Source organism: Camelus ferus, chromosome 35, assembly GCF_009834535.1.
Source record: "Camelus ferus isolate YT-003-E chromosome 35, BCGSAC_Cfer_1.0, whole genome shotgun sequence".
Lineage (NCBI taxonomy): Eukaryota > Metazoa > Chordata > Mammalia > Artiodactyla > Camelidae > Camelus > Camelus ferus.
Genome location: NC_045730.1, coordinates 21200288 through 21227034, shown reverse-complemented (window position 1 = coordinate 21227034; position 26747 = coordinate 21200288). Strand labels below are relative to the sequence as shown.

The following is a 26747-nucleotide window of genomic DNA, read 5'->3' as shown; positions in this document are numbered from 1 at the left end:
GGAAATTACCTGCTTGATGGTCATGAGCACGTGGCCCTCACATGTTCAGGGTCTAAGGATTGATCACCATCAACTAATCTGAACTGTGCACAGCTGGTCCCAGATCCTGGGATGCCCTGTCCTCAGCTGGCCTTTAAACAGGCTCAGCTGAAACCCTCCTGGGAGCTGGAGGTTTGGGGCTGGAGCCACGTGTTCTCGATGCTCCGCCCACAGTAAAACTTTCACTGCTCCAAACTCCAGCAGAGCACTCTGGCCTCACGGTGTGTTGGGCACATGAACTTGCCTTCAGTTACAATTTCGGCAAAGCCATCACAGGAATCTGTGAGCGTAGGAGGGGGACCCAGCCGGGGCCACCCCATCCTTGGTCCCAGCGGTGGCCAGAGCTCACTCCGCTCTGGAACCCTGGGGAACTCGCCCCGACAGGCCCGGCCACCCCGGCACCAGGCTGTCTGGAGCCGAGAGCCGTCGGGAGCAGCGTCCACACTCGGCGTCGCTGCGGGTGAGTGGCTCCAGCTCGCGCGGGCTGGGAATCCTCTACCTCCATCTGGGCTCGTCCCCCGGGAAGGAGGCTGCTCTGGGTCTGTTCTCTGGGCCCATCTGTCCGGAGGCCTCCATCTGGGAGTGGAGGGGGTGGTTTAGACGACACTTCCTCTGGTTGTCTGTGCCAATGCACCTGACTTACTGTGTTCTTGTGTGTGTGGTTTCGGGGTGAGCCGCGCCGGCCTGCGCAGGACAGAGGATTCTACCCGCTCCTCCTGGGCCCCTTCCCGCCCAGGAGGTGAGTCATTCTGGGGTCCGTTCTCTCTAGGGAGCTGTTTTGTTTGTGGGACCGTGTTTGTCGTTTGTGCGTGTGTATCAGTAATGCACTGATCAGCTGAGACATCTCTGGTGAGTCACGAGGCTCACTTGTGATGACATCGCGGTGTCCTGTTAGCGGTGCCTGGGGTGGAGCATTGTCAGAATGGCCCTTCCCAGCCTTGGTCCTCTGTTCAGCACCATCTCTGACAGGGCGTTGGCTGGGAACCTCCCTTTTTCGGCCAGGGGGCTGTGACCTGAGAGACTGTTCTAAATTGCTGTTTGCTTGATATTTGATATCACTGGGTAGATACGTGGCCACGGGAACTTGTGTCCAGTAACACTCTTCCCCAAAGCTTCTGGCTCCTCCAGGCCCTAAGACCCTGAGACGTTCCTCTGAGGCACCCCACCCCCTGCCCCCGCATCTCGCCACCCACCCACTGACTACCTGTTCCACGCAAATTGACTTGGGAGTTCAATCAATTTAGCCCTTTAATGGATATGACCTCTTATAGGGGGCCAGTGTTTCCTGATTCTATCATATTGGAAATGATGTCTCCCAAACAGTGGGCTGTTTGAAGGCAGAAGCTGTGCCCAATGTATCTTTTAAAACACTCATCTGGCACCGTGCACAGCCCATGAGCAGTCCCTGCTGAGTTGATTTGAACTCACTCTTCTCCTGGATCAGGTTGAAATGGATTCTAACGTCTCCCTTCCCTGCACTGTGGTCGGCAGGGAGTCACAGGATTGACAAGCTGACAGCTTCCCTAAGGGTCTGGATGTGCTTTAAGTTAATCAATGAATCAAGAACGTGGCGGGAAAGCTGCTGTGAGGGAAGGGCCGTGGAGAACACAATGAAACACAAAGTCCAGGCTGGGGCTCCAGGAAGCTGACAGAGCAGGGAGGCCCACAGGACATGAGCACACAAAGGCAGGACCAACGGTGAACCGCCAAACGTGAGACGTGCTCGGTGGGCTGACCGTGTAATGGAAGAGCCGTGTGCGGAGAGAAATCACGAGGCTGGAGCAGCCGTGGGGAGTTTTAGAGGCAGGAGATGGAAATTGGGCTGGACTTTGAAGGGAAAGGAGGATGAGGGCAGGTGGAATGGAAGGGAGGAGGGAGAGCTTTCAGTCCAGGGAATGCCCTGGACCCAAATCAGACACGAAGGGCAGGATGCGGTTTGATGGTGTTACTGAGTCCAGACGCGTTCTGCTCGCCGCACAACAGGCCGATAAATCAGGAGTCGAGGTGTTGGGTCATGGAATAGCGACTTTATTCAGAAAGCCAGAAGACTGCAGGTGGACTAATGTCCTGGAGACCCATCTTGCCCGAGTCAGAATTCAGGCTGCTTTTATACAAAAAGGGGAGGGGGTGTGGTTGGTTGCTGCAAACTTCCTGCAGCTGCCCACCTGGGCCAGCTCATGAAGTCCCTGTAAACCTCCAGCAAGACAAGATCTGTCCTTTTCTATTACGTGGGGACACTTCCCCCTTTCAGTACCTTCCTCACAGGGTTGTTAAGAGCATCAGCTGGTAATGCAGTTCTTAGTCCCACGCTCAGAACACGTGTCCCCGCAAGTGTTAGTCATTCCCCTTCACTGATTCCTTTGTGAAAGCATCACGGGGAGAACACGCCTGACCCCACACTGGATCTGTGCCTTTGGCTCCAACCCTGGGCTCTGTTGCCTGGGCTCAGTCACGCTGGTTCTGCACCTTTTGTAAACGATTGTTGTCTAGAGCCTGAAATACACAGGGGAGAACATTCTCAAGGCTCTGACCTTTAAGGATATGAACACTTTTACACTCATAAAGATAGTAAGTTGCAGAATAGAAAATAATGTGTGTCTTGTTGGAGGTTTACAGGGGCACCATGACCTGCCCCACGTGGTCAGCTGCAAGAACAAAGGATTCTGACTCCAAGAAATTTGCCGCAACCAGGAACACTCCCTCCCCTTTTTAGTATAAAAGCAGCCTGAATTCTGACTTGGGGAAGATGGTTCTCCAGGACATCAGTCTGCCATCTTCTCAGTCTGCTGGCTTTCAGAATAAAGTCACTATTCCTTGACCCAAGGCCTTGACTCCAGATTTATTGGCCTGTCATGCAATGAGCAGAACAAGTTTGGACTCAGTAACACCCATTTCACAGATGGGAACATGGAGGCTTGGTGGGGTTAAAATCGGTTACCCAGGGAGTAAGTGGCAGTGCTGGGATTCAAACCCAGGTTGGCTGACTCAAGCTCATGAACCTTGACACTGCACTAAATTGTGTCACAAGCAAGGCTGAGGACAATATGACCCAGAACAGGGGGCAATGGGGTGGGGGGGGGGGACAGTGAGCCCCAGTGGGGCAGTGAGGGTCCCCAGAAACCAGGGCCTCAGGCACAGGCACTGGTAAATCCACAGAGGGCACCAGCAGCAGAGGGAACAAAGGCAACCAGAGTGAAGACCACGGGCAAACTGAGAGTCTCAGAGATATTGGGGCTGGTGGCATCGACCTGTAGATGGTAGTGGAAGGGACTGAGCAGGGAGGGGACAGACGAGATCAGAGATGAGGGTCCAGGACAGATTCCAGATGAACACCAGCATCTCAGGGATGAAGGAGAGGGTCGGAATCCCACGCACAGAATTTTATTAAAACACATCAAGTTTCATTAGGGATAACTCAAGAGTCTATGAGTATTTGCCTTTTTAAAGTCTTTCTGCTTCAGACGTACCTACATCTCTTTCTTATGCCTTGCTCTGTCTCTCTCTCATTGTTTACAGAAATGCTACATGCTTGCTTTTTTTGTTGGTATTGAAGTATAGTCGGTTTAAAACGTTTTGTTAATTTCTGGTGCACAGCATAGTGATACATTTATACATGTATATATATTCCTTTCCATATTCTTTTTCATTATAGGCCATTACAAGTGAATACAGTTCCCTGTTTTATGCAGTAGGACCTTGTTTATCTATTTTTTTTTAATAGAAAAGAACAAATCTGACTCTATTGAATCTGTTCCTTTAGCTTTAACCACTGTGCCCTGCTTTTTAGGATTAGCCTTGCTGGCTCTGCACTCACGAAAAGATAACAAGTTGCAGAATAGAGAATAACCTTTGTTTTGTTGGAGGTTTTGCAGGAGCGCTGTGACCTGGCCCACATGGACAGCTGCAAGAACAAAGAATTTCTACACTGAGAAATTTGCAACAACTAACCACAACCCCTCCCCTGTTTGTTTGTTTGTTTGTTTGTTTGTTTGTTTTTGTATAAAAGGAGCCTGCATTCTGACTGGAGCAGGATGGTTCTCCAAGACATCTGTCCTCCGTCTTCTCGTTCTGCTGCTTTACTGAATAAAGTCGCTATTCCTTGCCCCACCCCCTCATCTCCTGATTTATTGGCCTGTCGTGTGGCGAGCAGAACGAGTTTGGACTCCGTAACATTTTGTATTTAGTAGTTTGTATCTTCAAATCCCAAACTCCCAACTTATCCCTCCACCCCCCAATCCCTTTCCACTATGGTAACCATAAGTTTGTTTTCTATGTCTGTGAGTCTGCTTCTGTTTTGTAAATAAGTTCATTTGTGTCATTTTACACACTTGCTTTAAGTGCAAAAAGGAGAACTAGAAAGATACTCCAGAAAAACTTTTAAAGTCCTTGAAACAAAGTTTTAGGCAAAGCATTCACTCAGCGAACACGTACTAGGTGCCTACTATGAGAAAGCAGCCGGGAAGAGCCAGGTTAATTCCGTGGCCCATCGCCTACACAAAGTGAACCTATCAGAGGTGATGGACGCAGTGTCCTGGGTGCCACCTGGGCACAGCAGAGTGTGACCCAAGCCTGGGGCATATTTGGAGAGATGCTGCTGAACTGGTTGGTGAAACCTAAGGAGAGTGGAGGCTGGGTCACCAGAGAAGGACTTGCTTAGGGCAGAGGCAAAACCAAAGTCAGAAATAAGCCATAAAGGGGAGGGTAGAGCTCAGTAGAAGAGCTTAGCATGCATGAGGTCCTGGGTTCAATCCCCAGCACCTCCATTAAAAATAAATAAATAACTGTAATTATACTACCACCCCCCCCCCCAAAGAAAAGAAAGAAGCCTAAAACACAACATTGGGATGAAACAAATCGTTGAGGTTAACTGGGTGAGAAGATCAATATGGAGATGTAAGCGTCAGAATCAGGCCTCAGAGCGGGCCTGAGACCAAGGATTCAGGGCTGTGGGCTGTGCGCTGTGGAAGGGTGCTGCCTCTGTCTAAATCTGTGGGCCAAAGTCTCACCTGGATCTGAATGGACCCGAGTCCCGCAGCGTGTGGGGGTCACTGCATGGTGCTGCAGCATCTCTTGGGGAGCCTACCTTCCGGTTCACCAAGATGGGATTCAACATGCGTGTTCCTAAAAAATCTGAGTATTTGTGGTTTTTGTTTTTTACAACAGATGGTCCCATTTATTTTCACATGAAAAACCATAGCTCTTAGCAAAGAAAAGTTTATAAAGAAACGGGCTAAGAGAAGATGCAGGATGGTGGAGTCTCTCTTCAAAGAAAGGAGGCCACTGGCCTGTTACAGTCACACTGTGGCAGCAGGCACCCCTTAATGCAGAGACTTCTTTAATGTGGCTGTTAACCACGCCACCCACCCTAGGCTTGTGTTCTCCTTTGTAGGAAACTTAATCAGAGAGCGCACAGCACTTCCTACCCCTCAAGGGTGATCAGCACTCCCACCTGTGCCGAGAGTCCGTCTGCCCAAGCCGGCATTCCCCCTGTCTCCCTAAGTTTCAAGAGGAAATTTGGCTCTCCTGAGCAGGGCATGAATCTCTGATCGTCTCCTAATGGCCAACATTATTAAATAGTAATCAGATGTTTCCAGATGCCTCAGCATCTTGTCATCTCAGGATTCAAAGACCTCAGAAGGGCCTGGCAACTGTCCAAAGGAGAAGCTGGAAAACTTGTACCCTGACTTCCCAGTGTGTGACCTGAGTTCTCTGGGTCTCTGGCTCACCCTCAGTTTGAGCTCGAGTGAGGAATAGTTAACTTGTGGCTGCATTTCTGGAAAAGCTGTGATTTGGGCCATAAATGAGGGGAGAAGGATCTGGGGAGGTCTCTACCCTGCAGAGAACAGCCAGCGTTCTTGCCCCCGTCGAGTCTGCCCCTCCATCCTGGGGCTTAGTCGGTAGCTAAGTGGGAGCTCTTGTTTTCCATGTTTGTAAAAGCTAAGCTTTTAAATCTTTTTTTTTTTTTTTTTTTTGGATGAAGCTTTAAAATCTTTTGATAAAGGCAAACCAGAAAAGATCATCCCAGGAGTTCATCATAAGAGATGTAGGCTTTTCCCAGCTACTGAATCGCTGACGAAGAAAACAGGCAAACAGGATGGAAGGCTTTTGTTTCCGAACCAACCTGAGGGCTCAGAAAACTTCCCAGGCTCCACTTTATTACACCCAGCTTTTCTTTGAAGGGAGAAGTAAAACTCTCCCAAACCTCTTCCACATGCTTGATGGAAGGGAGTTTGTCTGTTAATTTCTTCAGCTGAAGTCGGTGTCAACACTAGCAAACTCCCATGGAGCCAGCAGGTTTGGGGAGCCGTCAACACAGTTTTGACCAATGACACTCACCCACAGGACATGGGGTGGTTACTAGGTGGGAAATTGGGTTATTCCTAGACAGGAGCCAGTGGAGACATTCAAGGGCTTTAAACTGGCAGTAAGTTAGGGAGCTGTTCCCGGTACAGAATAGACAAGACTGTCTACTGCTCTCAGTCCACAGCAAGGAAGGGACACCAAGTCTGGTCAAAGGCCACCCAGCTGGAAGAGGGTATGAGAACTCCTCTCTCTGGGGCTTCTTGTAACATATTACGGCACAGTAAGGCCATCCTGCAAAGAAAAGGGACTGATGAAAGCTGGAGAGGGTGTGGGGAAGTGGGAACCTCCTACACTGCTGGTGGGAATGCAGTTTGGTGCAGCCACTGTGGAAAACAGTATGGAGATTCCTCAAAAGACTAAAAATAGACTTACTCTATGACCCAGCAACCCCACTCCTGGGCATGTATCCAGAAGGAACCCTAATTCAAAAAGACACCTGCTCCCCAATGTTCACAGCAGCACTATTTACAATAGCCAAGACATGGAAACAACCTAAACGTCCATCAACAGATAACAGGATAAGGAAGCTGTGGTATATTTATACAATGGAATATTACTCAGCCATGAAAAGAATAAAATAACACCATTTGCAGCGACATGGATGTCCCTGGAGAATGTCATTCTAAGTGAAGTAAGCCAGAAAGAAAGAAAAATACCATATGATATCACTTGTATGTGGAATCTTAAAAAAAAAAAAAAGACAAATGAACTTAAAACAGAAACAGACTCACAGACATAGAATACAAACTTATGTTTGCCAGCAGGGAGAGGAGTGGGAAGGGACAGACTGGGAGTTTGAGATTTGTAGATACTGACAGGTATATACAGAATAGATAAACAAGTTTATACTGTACAGCACAGGGAAATATATTCAAGATCTTGTAGTAGCTCATGGTGAAATAGAAAAATGAATATCTGTATTTTCATGTATGACTGAAAAATTGTGCTATACACCAGAAATTGACACAACATTGTAAACTGACTGTAACTCAATAAAAAAAAAGGGACTGATGAAAGCGTGGTACACATTTACCACCCACATCAATATCTCCAAATTCGGTTATTCCTCTTAGTCAGAGACACAGTAAAGTGTACCAGAGAAGGGGTCGTCACATCTAAGGACTTTCATGACCCACGTGGAGTGATCTTATTGAGAAAAAAATAACCTCCTATACACGCACACTACATTTAAAGTTCATTTCTTGGATTGATGAGGTATTGTTATATGGTAGCATTTATAATACTCTATAGATATTTCAAGAAAAAAAACCTGCTCTGGCCTGGGTGTCCTCCCGCAGCAGCCAGAAGTCATGGTCGCTCAGTGGGCAGTGAGCACTTGTCACCGCAGGGGACACCCCGTGCCCAGCAGTGGGTTAAAGGACCAAGGGTGACTAGAAAGTTCTCAATCTTTTAAAAATAACATGACTATCTTTAATGGAGACACAGATAAAGAAATAAATACACATCCTTGTCCAAACACTCAGCGATAACTCAATATTGGTGGTATCTCTTTCTTCACACGTGTGTACATACACACACGTACACCCCGTGTATGCAGTCAGTTGTGATGTGGGCACAATCTGATACCCTGCTCCCTTTCATTGAACAATATATTGTGAATATATTTCCATGTTGGTGAAATTTATTCTTAAACATTAATTTTAATAGTTCATAACATACTGGTACATCTTATACTGTAGTGTACTTGGCCATTCCCTGAATTTTGCATGGTTAAGTCCAATTTTTCTAAATAATGTTTTTATTTTAAACAGCTTTGGGTATAAATCCGTCCACCTTTTGGGTTGTTTCATTAGTTGCATTTTAGAAAATGAAACCACCACGCCATAGGGTATGAAGTTTCCAGGTACTTGATATTTTGCCAAATTGTTAGGTTTTCAGGATCCTTCTCGGCTCAGCTCACAGTCAGTCCTCACCACCTGTCACTGTCCCCATCCTATGTCCCCTCCTCCTGCTGGTCTCTCACAGCTACTTGGTTTTGAGAGCTTTTGTCACAGCTTAACATACTACCTCTGTTAGTGTTTGTTTAATCTGCATTTGCGTCTGCCTGAGGACTGTAACTTTGACGGGAACATCCCTGTCTCTCTGGTTATCCCTGAAGGCGCAGGGACGGCACAGTCTGCTATATGTCAGCCCCGGGATGGGTGGATGGATGAGTATTCCATCATCACGGAGCGGGTTTGGGCCTTGTGGCTGCTGTGATGCTGGTCGGAGTGGCCCAGCCCTAGGCAGGGGGACCATCCCGTTTCGGAAGAGTCCTGCCTCCCAGCATCTGAGTGGGCAATGGTTAGAGCCGAACTCCTGCCTGCCCCCTCAGAGGACACAGAGCTTTATTTCACTCTGCGTCCCCTTTCACTTCAGCCCTCGGGAGATGCCAGGATGTCTAGGCTTTGCTCACTACGTGGTCTGACATCCCTACAGGGCGCTCTCCATCCCCACTACTTTTTTTTTTTCCTTTTGGCAGGGGAATAATTAGGTTTATTTACTTTTAGAGGAGGGACTGGGGATTGAAGCCAGGACTGCCTGCATGCCAAGCACATGAACCACCCCTGAGCTACACTCTCCCTGTCCCCACCGCTTCCTCCTGTGGCCCCACAGCTGTTTTCTGCTCACGTGACGCCTGTTTCCAGCTTGGAAGTGGGCGAGGGGTCCCCCTCTCTCCTGCTGAGACTCCCCGTCATTGCCCTCCCTTCTCCCCACTCCCCCCTACCCCACGCCTTGCTGCTGTGAATTCCTACGGCTCCTCTCTGTGCCCGTCTTCTGCAAGGTCTCCATCCTCAGGGGGTGTCAGCGCCTGGACCACTGTCCTGCAACCGTGTTTGCTGCTGTTGTTGATTCCAGCACCCACAAAGAAGATCCTTCTGATGCGGTCTCTCCATTCCCCACCTCTCACATCTGCCACCTTCTCCCGTGCCGCACACTCAATACTCCCTCCGCAACTTCCCCTCGGCACAGCCCGCCCATCAGCTCCGATCCCTGATCCAGGACCTGCATTGCCTCCTGTCCTCGCCTGGCTCCCGCCTCACTTCCTCCCACCCAGCTCGGTCATTGTCCGCCGTCTGCAGCCCACTCACCCGACCAGACGTGAGCCTGGCCTCCCGACTGCCCTGGGACGCACCGGGCACAGGGCAGCTTCGCGTCTGCACACGAGGATGCTTCTCCCAGGCAGGCTCTTCCTTCACTCAGCCCCTCGGCCTTTCAGACCTCCGCTCATCTGTGATTGCTGACCGCTGTCCGCTCTGCCAAAGTAGCAGACCCCTCCGTTCTGCCATTTCCTATTTCCTAACCCTGTAAACAAGCAGGACCCTAGGGGCCTTCCCCAGACACACGCCTCCCCATATCCTCTGTTTTAGGTCCTCTCGGAAGGATCAGGTAACAGTATCTCACACAGATGTCCTGAGCTTCCAAACCCACCACCCAGCGGAGGAAATTACCTGCTTGATGGTCATGAGCATGTGGCGCCCAGACGTTCAGGGCCTAAGGATTGATCACCATCAACCAATCTGACCTGTGCACAGCTGGTCCCAGATCCTGGGATGCCCTGCCCTCAACTGGCCTTTAAACAGGCTCAGCTGAAACCCTCCGGGGAGCTGGAGGTTTGGGGTGGGAGCCACGTGTTCTTGATGCTCTGCCCACAGTAAACCTTTCTCTGCTCCAAATTCCCCCAGTTCAGTCTGTTTGGCCTCACGGTGCATCGGGCACGTGAACTTGCCTTCAGTCACGATTTCGGCAAAGCCAGCACAGGAGTCTGTGCCCATGGGAGGGCGACCCGGCCAGGGCCACCCGTTCCTGGGTCCCAGCGGCGGCCGGAGCTCCAGGACCCCAGGGGGACTCTCCCCGACAGGCCCGGCCACCCCGGCACCAGGCTGTCTGGAGCCGAGAGCCATCAGGAGCTGCGTCCACACTCAGCGTCGCTGTGGGTGAGTGGCTCCAGCTCGCGCGGGCTGGGAATCCTCTGCCTCCATCTGGGCTCGTCCCCCGGGAAGGAGGCTGCTCTGGGTCTGTTCTCTGGGCCCGTCTGTCCGGAGGCCTCTGTCTGGGAGTGGAGGGGGTGGTTTAGACGACACTTCCTCTGGTTGTCTGTGCCAATGCACCTTACTTACTGTGTTCTTGTGTGTGTGGTTTCGGGGTGAGCCGCACCGGCCTGCGCAGGACGGAGGAGTCTACCCGCTCCTCCTGGGCCCCTTCCCGTCTGAGCAGTGAATCACTCACTGGGAGCCACTCTGGGTCCGTTCTCTTTCAGGAGCCAGGCCAAGCTGCAGGCCTCCATCTGGGACTGGAAGTGGAAGTCTGGGGCTCCACCTCGTCTAATGTGGGGCTGTGTGTGTGTGTTTGTGTGTGTGTGTGTCAGCACTTGCACTGGCCACTTGCGACGTCTTTAGTGAGTAACCGGGCTCACGCGTGCCAACACCAGGGCGTCCCCCCATGTTGTGCTGACTTGGCTCGGGGTGGAGCTCGGTTGGATGTTCCCTTCCTAGTGTTGGTCCTTCACTCAGCTTCACTCTGACAGGGCACGGGTTGCGGTTTCTCCCCTTATGGATGACGGGTCGCCGGTTGGGAACCTCCTTTGTGGGGCTGGGGAACTGTGACCTGAGAGACCACTTTGCATTGCATTTGCTTGATATTTGACAACACCAGCCGTGAATAATTATTATGAGTATTCAGAGCTCTATTCCACATTATCATCCCCTGGGGCAACTTTGCAAAACTGGGAGATCTTTAGCTATGATCCCATAAATGAAAGAAAATGATTGATTTTTATCTGGGGGAGGGGCGTGGGTGTGTGCGTGTCTTGGTACCTGAGTCCAAACCCTGTTCTCTCTTCCTGGTTTTGCTGAAAGTGAGGCATCTAAATGTGAGTTGACTTTATACACACACACACACACACACACAACTAATAACAATTAATATATAATTACATAATGTATAATAATATATATATTGTTGCCTACTGCTGTAATTTCTTTAAACCTAAGTGGATATTTGGGAAATAGAAAAAAAATCCCTGAAAATAGCCAAGATGATTGGGTTTTGTAAAAGCAGTTAGAGAAGGAATTTGCACTTCTCTTCCTGTGCGTTTAAGATGTAAGATGATCTATCTGGGTGTTCAGGGAGGAGGGGATAAAAGAGGTTTTTAAAAACTCAAGTGGAAAAACTGTGAGACCTCTGGTTCTGTCTTTATGTAAAAATTAACTTATAAATGAGCTCTATTTAATTGACTTAAAAGTAAGTGCTTACAAATAAAATACTTCTAAGTGTAAAAGAAGCTAGACAGAACAAATTTCAGGTTTACAGGATCTAGGAACTATTCAACATTAAATATCTGATGTTAAATCCAGCTTAAGCTTGTTGGTATAATCAATACAGACATGTCTTTCTTTGTACCTAGGCTTACTGAAAGTCAGTAAGTTTGTTACTTCTGTTGCCGAGTTTGTCAGCAGAAGGAAAAAAATTAATTTGGTATGATGAAATTCTTGTAAGTAAATTAAATGCAAATGAGATAAGCGCTTTTGGGTAAATTCTTTACAGATAATTCTGTTTTAGGAATGTCTACTTAAAAATGATTTCTCCAGGTATTTTGTAACTTGAATTTTTATAATTGTGAATTAAGTTAAATGATGGGAGTTTATTGAATAGCTGAATAGCTAGGTCATTCCCAAACAAAATAAGACACTGAAGCATTGTTTACTGACTTCCTTAACAGAGAAGCTAAAGGTGTTTTAGAACTATTATTAAATGTGTTTGGTGCCACATTGAGATATTTTCTGTAGAAAGCACGTTTTTAGAGATTATTGTTGCTGTTTGTGTTTGCCAATCTACAGAATGCTAATGTGAGGAGTTGTTAGGAGCTGAGGATTATAATTTAAATATGTAATTAAAACTACTAAGAATAATGAAGTATACAGTAGGAAAATGGGATGTATGTTTTGAGTAATAAGAAGGCATAAGGAATGGAATTGGAGTTTGTTAATGAAAAAGAAAGTGATTTGGCCCTAGAGCTGGTTGTATCTGGTTGGGAAATAATAAAGGGCAAACTAATATGAATATAGAAATTAAGTGGAAAGCGGGCCCTAAAAAAGGAGTTCTGTGCATGGTGGGGCTGAGATTAGGTTAAACTTCATGAGGTGAATGGATTTTGTTATTAAAAGGACTAGATCTGTGTTTCTGATAACAGATTGTGTGAAACTTTTTGATATTCTTGACAAACTTCCTATCAAATTTGAATTAATAATGTTCTTTCTGACTTTGGCTAACTTCGGGGTGCTTCACATGGCCCTGGAGGCATCTCAGAGAGAAATACTTAACCAGCACTGGCTGGTATGTTACATTGTGTGGGAAGCGTTGATAAATGAGTAATAAGCCTCCTCGGATTGTGTGGTATGGAGAGAGGTTATCGGTGTGCACCTTCTGGAAATTGTGTGGGGCCTGAAGTTCGGCTGTGTCCTGGCGTGATGCTGTTAGTCACAGCAAGGTGACTGGTTCTTATCCTGAAGTGTCGTCTGTCACAGCAACTTATTTAAGCTTTTTGGGGGTCAGATCTTTTGCTTGCCTTTGGGGCCTTTAGTCATCATAGACAGCTAAGCTGATGCTCGCAGGGCTGCTTCGTCTTCCAGAGAACTCATGGAAGGGACTTTGTGGCAAGGGCAGGTTTCTTCTCTGTCGTGCAGCTGAGCTGGGTAGGGTGTTTGAAGACCAGTGAAAACTGACCTCGTGGAGCTCCAGGCAGAAGGGGTTTGATCGCGTGGGACTGGGCGGGCTGATGAATGAGATTGTGGGTTTGTGGTTTTGTCAGAAATATTGCTGGCTTTAATCTATGCTTTTTAAATTTATTCATTTTTTAATTGAAATATAGTTGATTTACAATGTTGTGCTTGTTTTAGATGTACAGCACGGTGATTCAGTTATATGTGAATATATATGTTCTTTTTCAGATTCTTTTCCATTATATGTCATTACAAGATATTGAATATAATTGCCTGTGTTATGCAGTGGGCCCTTGTAGTTTGTCTATTTTGTATATAATAGTGTTTATATGTTAATTCCAAAATCCTGATTTATCCCTCCTCCCACCCCTCTCCCCTTTGGTAACCATAGTTTGCTTTCTATGTTTGTGAGTCTATTCCCAGATTGTAAATAAGTTCATTTGTGTCATTCTGTGAGACTCCACATATAAGTAATATCATATGATATTTGTCCTTCTTTGACTCAATTCACTTAATACTCTCTAGTCCATCCATGTTGCTGCAAATGGCATTATTTTATTCTTTTTTATGGCTGAGTAATATTCCAATGTGTATATATACCACATCTTTCTTATCCAGTCATCTGTGGATGGACATTTAAGTTGCTTCCATGTCTTGGCTGTTGTAAATAGTGCTGCTATGAACATTGGGGTGCATGCATTTTTTTCAAGTTAGAGTTTTCTCTAGATATATGCCCAGGAATGGGATTGCTGGATCATATGGTAACTCTATTTAAGGGGATTTTTGGAGGGGTGGTAATTAGGTTTATGTATTTATTTATTTATTTATTTATTTATTTTTATGAAGGTACTGGGGACTGAACCCAGGACCTCGTGCATGCTAAGCATGCACTCTACCACTGAGCTAGACCCTCTACACGACTTTTAGTTTTTTAAGGATTCTCAGTACTGCTTTCCATAGTGGCTGCACCAATTTGCATTCCCACCAGCAGTGTAGGAGGGTTCCCTTTTCTCCACACCCTCTGCAGCATTTATCGTTTGTGGACTTTTGAATGATGGCCATTCTGACTGCTGTGAGGTGGTACCTCAGTGTAGTTTTGATTTGCATTCCTCTGATAATTAGTGATATTGAACTTGTTTTTGTGTGCCTGTAGGCCATCTGTATGTCTTCTTTGGAGAAATGTTTACTTAGGTCTTCTGCCCATTTTTAATTCAGTTATTTTTTGAACTAATTCAGTTGTTTGAGTTGTTTGTATATTTTGGATATTAATCCCTTGTTGAGCCCATCAGGCAGATTTTTTTTTTTTTATCATTTTGAAGGTTGTCTTTTCATTTTATTTATGATTTCCTTTGCTGTCCAAAAGTGTTTAAGTTTAATTAGGTCCCATTTTCTTATTTTTCCTTTTATTTCTATTACCCTAAGAGATGGATTGAAGAAAACATATTGCTGCAATTTATGTCACAGAGTGTCCTGCCTGTGTTGTCCTTTGGGGATTTTAGAGTGTCCAGTCTTAAATCTAGATCTTTAATCCATTTTGAGTTTATTTTTGTAGATGATATTAGAGAATGTTCTAATTTCATTTTTTTTTACATGTAGCTGTCCAGTTTTCTGAGCACCAATTATTGAAGAGACTGTCTTTTCTCCATTGTATATGCTTACCTCCTTTGTTGTAGACTAATTGACCATAAGTGTGTGGGTTTATTTCCCTCTGGACTTTCTAGCCTGTTCCATTGTTTTGTGTGTCTGGTTTTGTGTTAGTACCATACTGTTCTGATTACTGTAGCTTTGCAGTATAGTCTGAGGTCAGGGAACATGATGCCTCTAGCTCTATTCTTCTTTCTCAAGATTATTTTGGCTACTCAGGGTCTTTTGTGTTTCCATACAAATTTAAAAACTTTCTGTTCCAGTTGTTTGACAAATGCCATTAGTTACTTAATAGAGATTGCATTGAACCTGTATATTGCTGTGGGTAGTATGGCCATTTTAACAATATTGATTCTTCCAATCCAAGAACATGGTATAGCTTTCCATCTGTTCATGTTGTCTTCAATTTCTCTCATCAGTATCTTACAGTTTTCAGAGTACAGGTCTTTTGCCTCCATAGGGAGGTTTATTCCTAGGTATTTTATTATTTTTCATGCAATGGTAAATGGGAGTGTTTCCTTAATTCTCTTTTGGATATTTTGGTGTTAGTGTATAGAAATGCAACAGATTTCTATATATTAATTTCATATCCTGCAACTTTTCCAAATTTGTTGATGAACTCTAGTAGCTTTCTGGTAGCACCTTTTGGATTTTCTATGTACAGTATCATGTCATCCACAGTGACCGTTTTACTTCCTCTTTTCCAATTTAGATCCCTTTTATTTCCTTTTCTTTGGTGTTGTGGCTAGGACTTCCAATACTATGTTCAATCAAAGTGGCGAGAGTGGGCATCCTTGTCATCTTTCTGATCTTAGATGAAATGCTTTCAACTATTCACTGCTGAGTATGATGTTAGCTGTGGGTTCGTCATATACGGCCTTTGTTATATTGAGGTATATTCCCTCTAGGCCCACTTTCTGGAGAGTTTTTATCATAAATGGATGTTGAATTTTATCAAAAGCTTTTTCTGCATCTATTGAGATGATCATACGGTCTTTATTTTTCAGTTTGTTAATGTGTATATCACATTGATTTGTGGATATTAAAAAATTGTTGCATCCTTGGGATAAATCCCACTTTATATGGCGTATAATCCTTTTAATGTATTGTTGGAGTTGGTTTGCTAGTATTTTGTTGATTTTGCATCTGTGTTCATCAGTGATATTGGACTGTGATTGTGTGTGTGCATGTGTGTGTGTGTGTAAGATATCTTTGTCTGGTTTTAGTATCAGGGTGATGGTGGCCTCATAGAAAGAGTTTGGAAGTGTTCCTTCCTCTGCATTTTTTTTGGAATAGTTTCAGAAGGATAGGTTTTAACTCCTCTGTAAACGTTTGGTAGAATTCACCTGTGAAGCCAGCTGGTCCTGGACTTTTGGGTTTTCTGAGTTTTTAAATTACCGATTCAATTTCAGTGCTGGTAATCGGTCTGTTCATATTTTCTATTTCTTCCTGGTTCAGTCTCGGGCGGTTGTGCCTATCTAAGAATTTTTTCATTTCTTCCAGCTTGTCCACTTTATTGGCATACGGTTGCTCATAGCAGCCTCCTATGATCCTTTGCATTTCTCTAGTGTCAGTTGTAACTTCTTTTTTGTTTCTGATTTTACTGATTTGGGCCCTCTCCCTTTCTTTCTGGATGAGTCTGGCTAACAGCTCATCAATTTAATTTCTCCAGCCAGAGAACCAGCTTTTAGTTTCACTGATCTTTTCTATTTTTTTTTAAACCAATTTCATTTATTTCTGCTCTGATCTTTATGATTTATTTTATTCTAGAATATTTTCTCAGGCCCCCTCTCTCTCTGCCTCTGGGACCCCTAAAATGTGAATATTAGTGCACTTGATGTTGGCCCAGAGGTCTCATAAACTGTCCTCATTTCTTTTCATTCATTCTTCTTTTTTCTGTTCTGTGGTAGTGATTCCTGCTACTCTGTCTTCTAGTTCACTGATCTGTTCTTCCCATTTAGTCTACTATTGGTTCTTTCTAGTATAGTTTTCATTTCAGGTATTGTAGTCTTCAACTCTGTTTCATTGTTCTTTATATTTTCTAACTTTTTGTTAAAGACTTCTAAGTTCTCGCTCGGTGCGTCCATTCTCCTCCCAAGTTCTCTGATCAGCTTTATAATTATTACTCTGAAGTCTTTCCTGGGTAGATTGCCTGTCTTCACATCACTTAGCTCTTCCTGGATTTTATCTTGTTCCATTGTCTGGAACATACTCCTTTGCTGCCTCACTTTATCTACATCTCTATTTCTATTTTTAAGCATGTAGTAGGTTAGTTATGTTTCTCGTCCTTGGAGACGTGGTCCTCTGTAGGAGACATCCTGCGCATCCCAGCATGGCATGCGCCTCTCATCACCCAAGAGCCAGGGGGCCAGCTGGTCCCAGGGTAGTGGGCATGGCTTGCATTTACCTGGATTCGGTCACACAGGCTGTGGTGTCATAGTTTTCTTGCTTCTGGTGTCTGCCCTCGGATGGGTGAGGCTGGTCTAGAGGTTTGTGCAGGCTTCCTGGCAGGAGGGGCTGCTGCCTGCCCACTGGTGGGTGGAGCTGGATCCTGCCCCTCTGGTGGGCAGAGTCCTGACTAGGGGCACGTCTAGAGGTGGCTGTGGGCGCAGGTCCTTAGGCAGCCCGTCTGCTGATGGGTGGGGCTGTGCTCCCACCCAGTGTGTGTCTGCCCTGAGGTGTCCCAGCACTGCAGCCCGTATACTCCTGGGTGGGACCACGTCTTGGTGCTAATGACACAAGCAAGATGTCAGCCTCCAGGGGAGCTCCTGCAGACGAACACCCTAGCTTTTATGTCCTCAGGCTGAGCCACAGCTGCCCCCACCTCCCCAGGAGACCCTCCAAGACCAGTAGGCAGGCTTGTCTCAGGTTCCTAGGAAGTTACTGCTTTTGCCCTTGGACTCAGTGCATGTGAGATTTTGGGGTGCACCTTTCAAGAGTGAAGTTTCTGTTTCCCCTCGTCCTGTGGGGCTCCTGCAGGGTAGCCCCGCGGGCCATTGAAGCCAAATGCTCTGGGGCTTGTCTTCCTGGTGTTGGTTCCCCGGGCGGGGGAGCTTGACACAGGGCTCAGGACTCCCACCGAGGGCCTCTCCAATATGATGAGTCTCTGGTTTGTGAGCGGGTCGCTCCCACGGAGGGTGTGGAATTTGATGATACCATGAGTGTGCCCCTCCTGTCGTCTCATTGTGGTCCCTCCTTCATATCTTTAGATGTAGAAGACCTTTTTTGGCAGGTTCCAGGCTTTTCAGTCGATGGTTGTTCAGCACTTGGTTGTGATTTTGTTGGGTTCGTGAGAAGAGGGGAGCTCAGGGTCCTTCTACTCCACCTTCTCAAGCCAATCCTTGAGCTGAACTCTTGAAGGATGAGAAAACAGTGTACGACACGATGATACATTTTTCACCACCACGTGCGAAAGTGAGTGGCTCTTCCCCAGCTCCTACAGGCCGCCTGAATTTCTTGGCTCCTGGCCTCCTTCTTCCTACTGTGACACTCTCTCTGTTTTTTTAATTCAACTGTTTACCAAATGTTTGGCTCCCTATCAATATAGGACGTTATCCTTTTGCTTGTAACCACACTGTTGCCCCTAATGTTGGCTAGGAAGAGAAGCCTCTGATGGAGTCGTCACAGAGCATAACTACTCATGATGTACAACAGTGCTTGCTCTGGGTCTGTTGCTAAAAGCACATGCCTGATGCTTGTGACACACAACTGGGGACAAGTGATAAAATGTATGGCCAATAATGTGGTTCCCGAGTAACATACCTCTGAGCCAGCCATGATATCTGATTAGTTTTCCCCAAACATGGATTACGTGGCAAATACAAAGGAGGCCTCACATGGAGGGTCATGACCTCCTGGGGCAGGAGCCATCTTCCCAGCATCAATATTTTGATCGTCAGTGCTTTCTGTTGAAAGACTTGCAATCAAAAGGGGGAAATTATGGAAAAATCTGCATGCATTAAGGTATGGAGAAGTCATTCTGGCCTATGCGTTTTTTGACTTAAACTTTACTGACCAGAGCAGCCTGTTTTATGGCCTTTTGGTCATGCATTGTCCATCTGCTTTGGCCTTGAGGAGGGGAATGCATTTGAGAGTCATAATGGAGGAGCTGCGGTTCAGACATCCAAGGTAAACCTGGGTGGCCATGGTGGACGTGATTTCAGGCCCATCCTTGTATTGTTGAGAACTCCAATTTTCTGAGCTGTGTCCTACTCGGGAGGCCCCCGGCCTTTCTCAGAGCAGTGTCTACTGGCAGAGGGCAGCTGCAACCTTATGACCTCAAGGTCTCCTCTTACAACTATCAAATTTTTAGAAAATAAAATTGCTTTAGATCAGATGTTAGCAGAGAAAAGGAAACATATGTAGTGGCCAAAAGCTCCTGTTGTATATGTTTGATACCACATCAAAAGTTAAAACCTACTCAGATAAAAGCAGACAGCTGGTTGCCTGGCTACAAGTCCCCACCACCACCACCATGTGCCAGGTCCAGACTGGTTTTCCAGCTTGTTCTCCTGAATTCCTCAGGGAGTGAGACCTTAATCAGACAGTACTCGCATCCAGGACTTGGAACTCGGGAATATGTCCACCTCGGTGTCCTGCAAACTGACGCAGGACCGCACCCTGTGTCCGCAGGAAGCAGCCAGAGTGGTCATCACCCTGTTCCCTGAAAGATGTGGGGAGGATGAAACAGGACTGGAGGTTGAAACCAGGTTCCTCTGCCAAGTCATGATGCACCTCTCTACCCAAAATATTATCCCCTCCTTGTCCTGTACCTGTTCTCCTCCAGACTGAGGAGCATCAGAGAAAGGGGGGGATTGTGACCCAGCAGGACCCTGTGGGGCCTTCCCAGGACAGCCCCCCCACCATGTCCTCTGTGGTAGCTCCTCTCTGTAGGACCCAGATAATAGTATCTTATGCAGATTTCCTTAGTTTCTCAAATGCTAAATCCACCGCCCAATGGAAGAAATAAACTACTTAATGATCATGAGCACATGGCTCCTGACCTTCTGAAGCCTAAAGAGTGATCACCATCAACCAATCAGAACTGTGCACAGCTGGTCACAGACCCTGGGATGCCCCTCCCTCAACTGGCCTTTAAAAAGGCTCAGCTGAAACCCTTCAGGGAGTTTGGGGTTTTGGGGGCACGAGCCACCATTCTCCGTGCTCTGCCCAGCAGTAAACCTTTCTCTGCTCCATACCCCAATGTTTGTGTCTGTCTGGCCTCGCTGTGCGTTGGGCAAACAAACCTGAGTTTGGTACCAGTGCTCCTTCATTTTCTTCATGCCAGCTACCGCCCTCTGACTGTTACAAGCTGTCTGCCGTTGGAATATAGGGCTGTGTCCCTTGCTGGCATGCCCCCAGCACAGCACTTGGCACACAGCGGGGGCTACAGACCAGTGAGCGAATGAATGAATATGATGGTAATTTTTCCTAAACCAACTCCACATTCCACATTGTCCATTTCAGGCCATGTAAAGTGGCATCTTCTCTTAAAAAATCAATATTGGCCATCTTCACAGCCTGACAATTACCTCGAACAGATCACACAAACAGGATACCCAGGCCTTTCAATTAATCCAGAGGGAACTCTAAAAGGACTTGAGAGAGGCCGCGGAAGAGACTCACACAGTGTGCACAGCAACCAGGCGGAGCTCGGCAGTCCCTGGTGCGCCGTCCCTGACGAGCAGGCAGGGCATTTCCTGGCTTACGGGAAGGAGGGCTGGAGCCAAGGGAAGTGCTCGCTCAGCTGGATTGTCTCCTTGGCCAGCCGGCTCTTCCAGACGCGAGTCTGTGGCTGGCTATGCTTCTCCTCCAGGGGCTCGGTGGGGGAGGAGCAGGCCCTGGAGTGCCAGCTGCTGGCTCCTGCCTCCCAGCCTGCAGCCGGTTTAGAGGAGCCGCCGGGCCAGTGAAGCTGCGGGCAAACCCCAGAGGGCCTCCCGGGAGAGGTGTCCATCCTCCTGAGCCGCCCAACTCTGCCCGCCGCCCTGTAGCACCCCCAGTAATCACACGCATTTCTCTCCAAGATTCTGTGACCATGTTTGATTAGGATCTTGAGTGAAATAAGCCACTCCTTTCGTTGGGAATGTCCCAGGGCTAAAAGTTTCTTTCTATGCGTAATTAATATTCTGCCTCTTTGGAGATAAACGTTATCTATCCAACCCTGGAAATGGATCGGTCCTCCTTGGCTATGAGTATGTCATCTCTTTACCAAAAGTGAAATAAAACACAAAGAAAAATGATAGGTAAAGAGAGACTTCTCCCTAAAAAGGATTTACATTTTTATTCCAACGTGAACAGCTTAAGAATGTTTTTAATGCCTGTCCAGCTTGAAGCCCGCCGCAAATGTCTTACAACATTTTGTAACAGGCTTTTCCCATCTGTGCTGAAAACAGCCCATGATTTAATGCAAATTGTTATTGTGTTTTTGCACAATCTCCCAGAGATCTTTTCTATTTGGTATCAGCATTTGGGGTCTTTTTTGCATCTGCTTCAGAAACTCGCCTGCCAGGACTGGATTTCTGCCGGGGCCCCTCTGACCTCCTGCTTTTACCAGGCTGCCGACCCTACTCATTTTTTTTTTTAAAAAGTCAATATCTTTAATCTCATAGGACTCTTGCTCTTCTCAACATTAAAACCTGGCTTAGAAATGAATACCTTCTGGTCTAAGAGATTTAAATAGTGAAGTAAAGGATCCAAAGCGTAGAACAGCGGTTACCAACAAGGGACCCGGTGGTGGGGGCTGCAGATCCGCTTGGATCCCTGGCGGTGTCTGTTTCAAAGTGCATTTTTGGACTAAGGTAAACCATTATATAAGCATTATATCACACAATGTATATAATATGTGTACATATGGAATTTTTAAATGTACGCCAATAGTATTATGGTTAAGAAAATTTATTTTGAGGGCAAAGCTGATTTCATAACTCTTTGTGCATTATACAGTGTGTTTATTTTCCCAATCAGTGAATTACCATCAAGTAAGGAATTTTAAACTGTTAAAAACAAAACCCTTTCCTTTTGGTGACACCCTTAAGACCCCAAAGGTTCAGGACAGTGGGTGTTGTGTTCCAGTTGGGCTGTTCACCAGCCAGCAAGACACAAACTCTGGGAGTCCCAGTTCCCTCATGTGTAAAATCAGACGCTCATTTCTCTAACCTGCCTCACAGGGTTTGGAGATGCAAAAGAGGATGCTGTGCAAATTGTAAAGCCCGGCGTGTGTAAGTCACCCAAGTAACGTGGGGGCTGGGCTGCCAGGCACGCTGGTCGCTGGTTCAGATTTTGCAGAGACGCTTTGCTTGCTCAGAAGGTGAGCTCCTTGGACCCTGATGGGAGGCAACCTATGCAGATCACATTAAGGAAGACTTGGAAACAGAGTTTCAAGTCAGGGCAGGAGCAGGACAAATTCAAGGTGAGGCCCCACAAGCCAAGCTCAAAGGTTTGTGTTATTTCAAAATACCCAGCATGCAGGCCAGCCCTCCTCTGCCACCGCCTCGGGTTGTCAAGCTGATGTTTCCTCTCCCATCTCACCCCAACAGAAACAAACAACCACAGACAACGAGGGCCAAGTAAAACCAAATCAGATATGAACCGAGCCCTGGAACCAGGTCATTAGCCAAGGTCACGACGGGTTGAGAACTTCGGACTGCTTCTTCCCCCGCCTTGCCAGCAATTTCTGGCTCTTCCCCCGTGGTGCGTGCAGTTGGCTGGGCCCTGAGCCACGTGAGATTGTTTTTAATGGCAAAATCTTCAAAGTTGTGCTTAAAATATTTCCATCATGAAATCCCCTGTAGAAGCCAAACTCCAGCTTCAGAAGGCGCCTCCCAGCAATGCAGCAACGTGCGTTCAGAGACGGGAGAGGGGCTCCCAGCCCAGCATCACCTTCCAGCCACCGCGCCGTCACCACGTGGGTGACACCCTGCAGGAGACTCAGGCCATCACAGACCTCGGGGCTGCGCAGGGGTGGGGACACACGCCAAATGACTTTCCCAAGCCAACAACAGTGTCGGGTGATTCGGCAGTTAGTTGAGCAAAAAAGCCTGTTTTTCACACATTTAATTGATCCTGTGAGCAAATAAGTTGTTAGAGATGAAAGATGAGTAATGTTTTCCCCTCGCCGTGGGACACCTTTGTCCTTGTTCCTTGCACTTTTCCCCTGGGTCCACTGTGAAATAGACACGCCTGGGGAGGGACAGGCTAATGCACGGATAACTCGCTTTAGAAAGTTAAAAATGAGAAAATAAAAACTCATGTAAATTAAAACTCAGAAAGGAAAAAAAAAAACTCACAAGGAAAGGTGATTCTCCTCTTTAGCAAAGATGTTTCATCTTATTTGACCCATGATGGACTGTTTTATAAAAATGAAATTCTCCACTATGGGGTTTGACATAAAAACACTAAATTTATGGACAGGGGACCCTGGCAGATTTTTTACTTTGCTGAACAGAATGTGAAAGCTGTCGGACAAGGAGGCAGGGGAAGATGTATGTGGGCTGGGAAGATGATGAATTTTGGAGGGAACAAGCCATCTAATGGGAAAATAAGTTCCTTCTATGAGGAGTGCAAGATAATTGTCCCTGCTTTTCCCCGTGAAATCTTAAGTAAAATGTCAGTTTCTTATTTAAAAAAAAATAAAAGCTTATGCTCAGAATCACAACCCTCATCCTCCACACATTAAGAAAAAGTCAATTTAATTCAACCAGCTTTGTGATCTAATCATTACTCAGAGCTGACAGTGGTTTTCCATTAAAATATCTCCATCACTCTCAGTTTCTGACCTGTGAACATTCTTATTAGCTGCCTTATTAAGATGATATCCTGTCTCTGAAGTAAGAAAAGAAGATTATCTCCTTACCTGACATGTCATTGTCAGAGTAATCTTGTTTAAAAAAAAAAAAAGCCCTGTTAATAGACACCTGAATTTATGATACACCGTATCCCAGGAGGACGTCCCTGATGGGACAGGCTTGGAGGGCCATGACCTCCTTGGCCATGACTAGCAAACAAAGCCAGAAACCAACCCCCACCTGCTTCATCCTGGGTTGGTTTACACTGGAGGCAAGACTTGGGTTTTAAGGACTCAAAGGATGAAATGAGAGACACGTGAAAACGACCAGACAGGTGCAGAGCTGCGTGTACATTTCACATGTGCTCCGTGCACCTGTGGTGCGCGTATACAACACATCTACCTTCTCATGAAAATGGAGGACGAGGAGCAGTCAGTAGATGACTGTCCTTTTGGGGTAAATCATGCGGACTGAGAAGCCTCGGGGCCCCTGCTCTCCCCTGGCCTCGTGTGCAGACTCACGGTGCTGGTGGACTGTGCCGAAGCACGTTGCCGACCAAGTGGTCAGCTCTCTGGGCCTATTTTCTGCCCCCTTTCAAAAAGGCTTTGCAATAAAACCAACTGCACCCACTTGACTGTAAACAAAATTCATTTGTCATGTGTAACTGAAAAGTTGTGCTCTACACGGGAATTTGACACAACATTGTAAACTGACTATAACTCAATTAAAAAAATGTTAAAAATAAGTAAATTTAAAAAAGGACTTCTAATTCTCAAAAAAACAAAAAGAAAAATTAAATTCATTTGGTTTACTGTCTCTGAGTCAATATATTTGACTTCCTTGGCAGAAAACCTGAGAATCCCAGGTCCCTCTCTCCTTCCTTTTAGTGACACAGCCTGGGAACCACAGGATGCTGTCCCCTAGGAGCTGTCCTTGGTCTAAAGGACCACAAGGAGGGGAGGTGGGTGTGGTGCTTAAATTACATAGAATAATTTAATACGTTATATTAATATATAATAATAAATACATTAAACATAAATTATATAATAAATATATATAATATTAAGACACCAACATTATATAACGCTATCTTTGTAATTTGTAGTTCCATGTGAATATTTCTCAGACTCTGCATAGTCCTAATGGGCTAAGGGGGGCAGTAATGTAACAGGGGGACCGCCTTTTCCGAGGGGCAGTTGAGTTACTCCATTCAACTCAGCTCTGCGAGGGCCTTGGGGTTGCCACCTGCCCCCTTTCGTGACCTGGGACTTCTCCCCATGGACGTGCTCTTCCAGTGGTCCTGGCAGGTCCTGGTGGAATGTTCTGGAGCAGAGGCCAGTCCATGTGACAGGATTGCTTCGTTGGCTATCTTCTCACTTCTCTGCTGACCCCATCTATTTCTACCCCTCCGGGCGGCTCAGACTGTCAGTTTGAATCTACAAATCCTCTGTCATCTGGGCCCCCGTGACACTCACTCTTGCCTCCCCTGCTCTGCTTCTCACTGTCAGCTGGGATAAACAGCCTGTGAGTCTCAGCATTTGCGACGGGCCTCCTGGTCAGTGAGAAAATTAACAGATCTGTCCACCTTCGCTTCTCTGCCTCCCCACACCCTGTAGGCATGTAAGAGCTGAAGACGTGTTATCGCCTTGGCTTGCCGTACACTTCTCGTTACTAATCCTGAGGTGACAGAATCTGGATTTAGTGGCAGGGTGAGGGTTGCTGTGACAATCAGTGATGCTCGCCCTCCACAGGAGGGCATTTTGGACACGTCTTGGCAAAGACTGCCCTCTGGGTAGGGACCACGACCATAATTGTGCACCAGACCCACCCAGGGATGCAGCACCCTTTATGCCTTCGAAGCGCCATACAGATGTTAACGAGTGTCCCTCTGGAGGAAAGAGCAAAGCTTCAATGTATAATCCGGGAAGAGCCAAGTGACAGCGTGCAAATATCAACGAGCACGTCAGAGCCAGGCTAGTTTGGAAGCGGATTTGAACTTGGGCTTTTCTTTGGGCTCAAGTTGCGCATGGCTAGGACTCAGCCAGGATGTCTGCTTATGAAATAGTCCACAGGGAGCAACGGGCAGCCATGGAAATGCCACACCACTCCCTGTGTGATTGTTCCTTCATTTATTCTAGTGTATCGGCTCCTTCGTTCAGCATTTCCCGGCTGCCTTGGGCGGCCTGGGCCTCCCAGTAGGCTCCTCAATCAGGTCCTTCTCTCCTTTCTGTCCCCTCGCTCCTCAGGTGCTCCAATAAACAATCACCCATTTCCGTGTTGGTACACAGAAATGAGGAATCTTTCAACTTTCTCTAAATATGGACAAAAAAAAATCACATCTGCTAATAGACTTAAAAAAAAAAAACCCCAGCTAGGAGAGTTTCTGCAGGAAAACTACAGACACCACAGAGAACAGGAAGGAATATGCCTTTTATTGGACGTCTCACATGTACAGGGAAAGCTGTTTCTCACAGCACAGGGGAGGCTGTGAGGAGGAGCCGCTGTCACCCGAGGTCACCGCGCTGACACCGGTCACGTCGCTTAAACATCACCACGCTCTACAAACAAATGGAACCGTCACACAGAGGAGCAAAAGAGACAGATGCAGGTAGGGGATAGACACCTCACACGGGTTCTACAAACAAGTGGACACAAAAATAGTGTGCCAGTAAAAAAAATTAGGCGTATCAGTACACGTCTCTTCTTTTTCCTTCTCTTTTTTGTTCACAGGATGCTGAGCTTTCATCTCAAGCTTTTTTCACATCGGGATGGGCAGGCACTTGAGCAGTCCAGCCAGGGTGTACAATGTGATGTTCAGACAGCAGATGAGAACATGGGAACCCTTGGCAACCCGGCTCCTCCTGACCCGTACGCCCGTTAACGTGTCGACAGGAGGGCAATCTTTTGCTACCACTGTCTGAGGACACCAGAATGTTCTGTGGGGGGTGGAATGGCTTTCCTCTTATTTCTCTTTTCTGTTTCCTGGAAGAATTATTTAGAAGCATGGATGGCATCACCAGGCAGAGATACAGCAGGTGGCTGAATAGACAAACATCAATTCCAACCGACTTTAAAAACCAGAGAAAGCATGTGCGTTTCTGGAATCCCAAAAGGAGTATCTGTCCCTGTCCTGTGCTGTGCGCCTCCTGCTGACTTGTCAAACACACACTGGGTGTGCTGGGCCAGATGCTCAGCC

The 26747-nt window shown here is 46.6% G+C and overlaps 1 long non-coding RNA gene across 1 annotated transcript; it reads left to right on the top strand.

The window, feature by feature from the left end:
* Positions 1 to 257: 257 nt before the first annotated feature.
* LOC116661587 lies at positions 258 to 25853 on the top strand. Its single transcript, XR_004317533.1, has 3 exons — positions 258 to 499; positions 21935 to 22176; positions 22304 to 25853. It is a non-coding gene; the product is annotated as an uncharacterized LOC116661587 (long non-coding RNA).
* Positions 25854 to 26747: the final 894 nt, after the last annotated feature.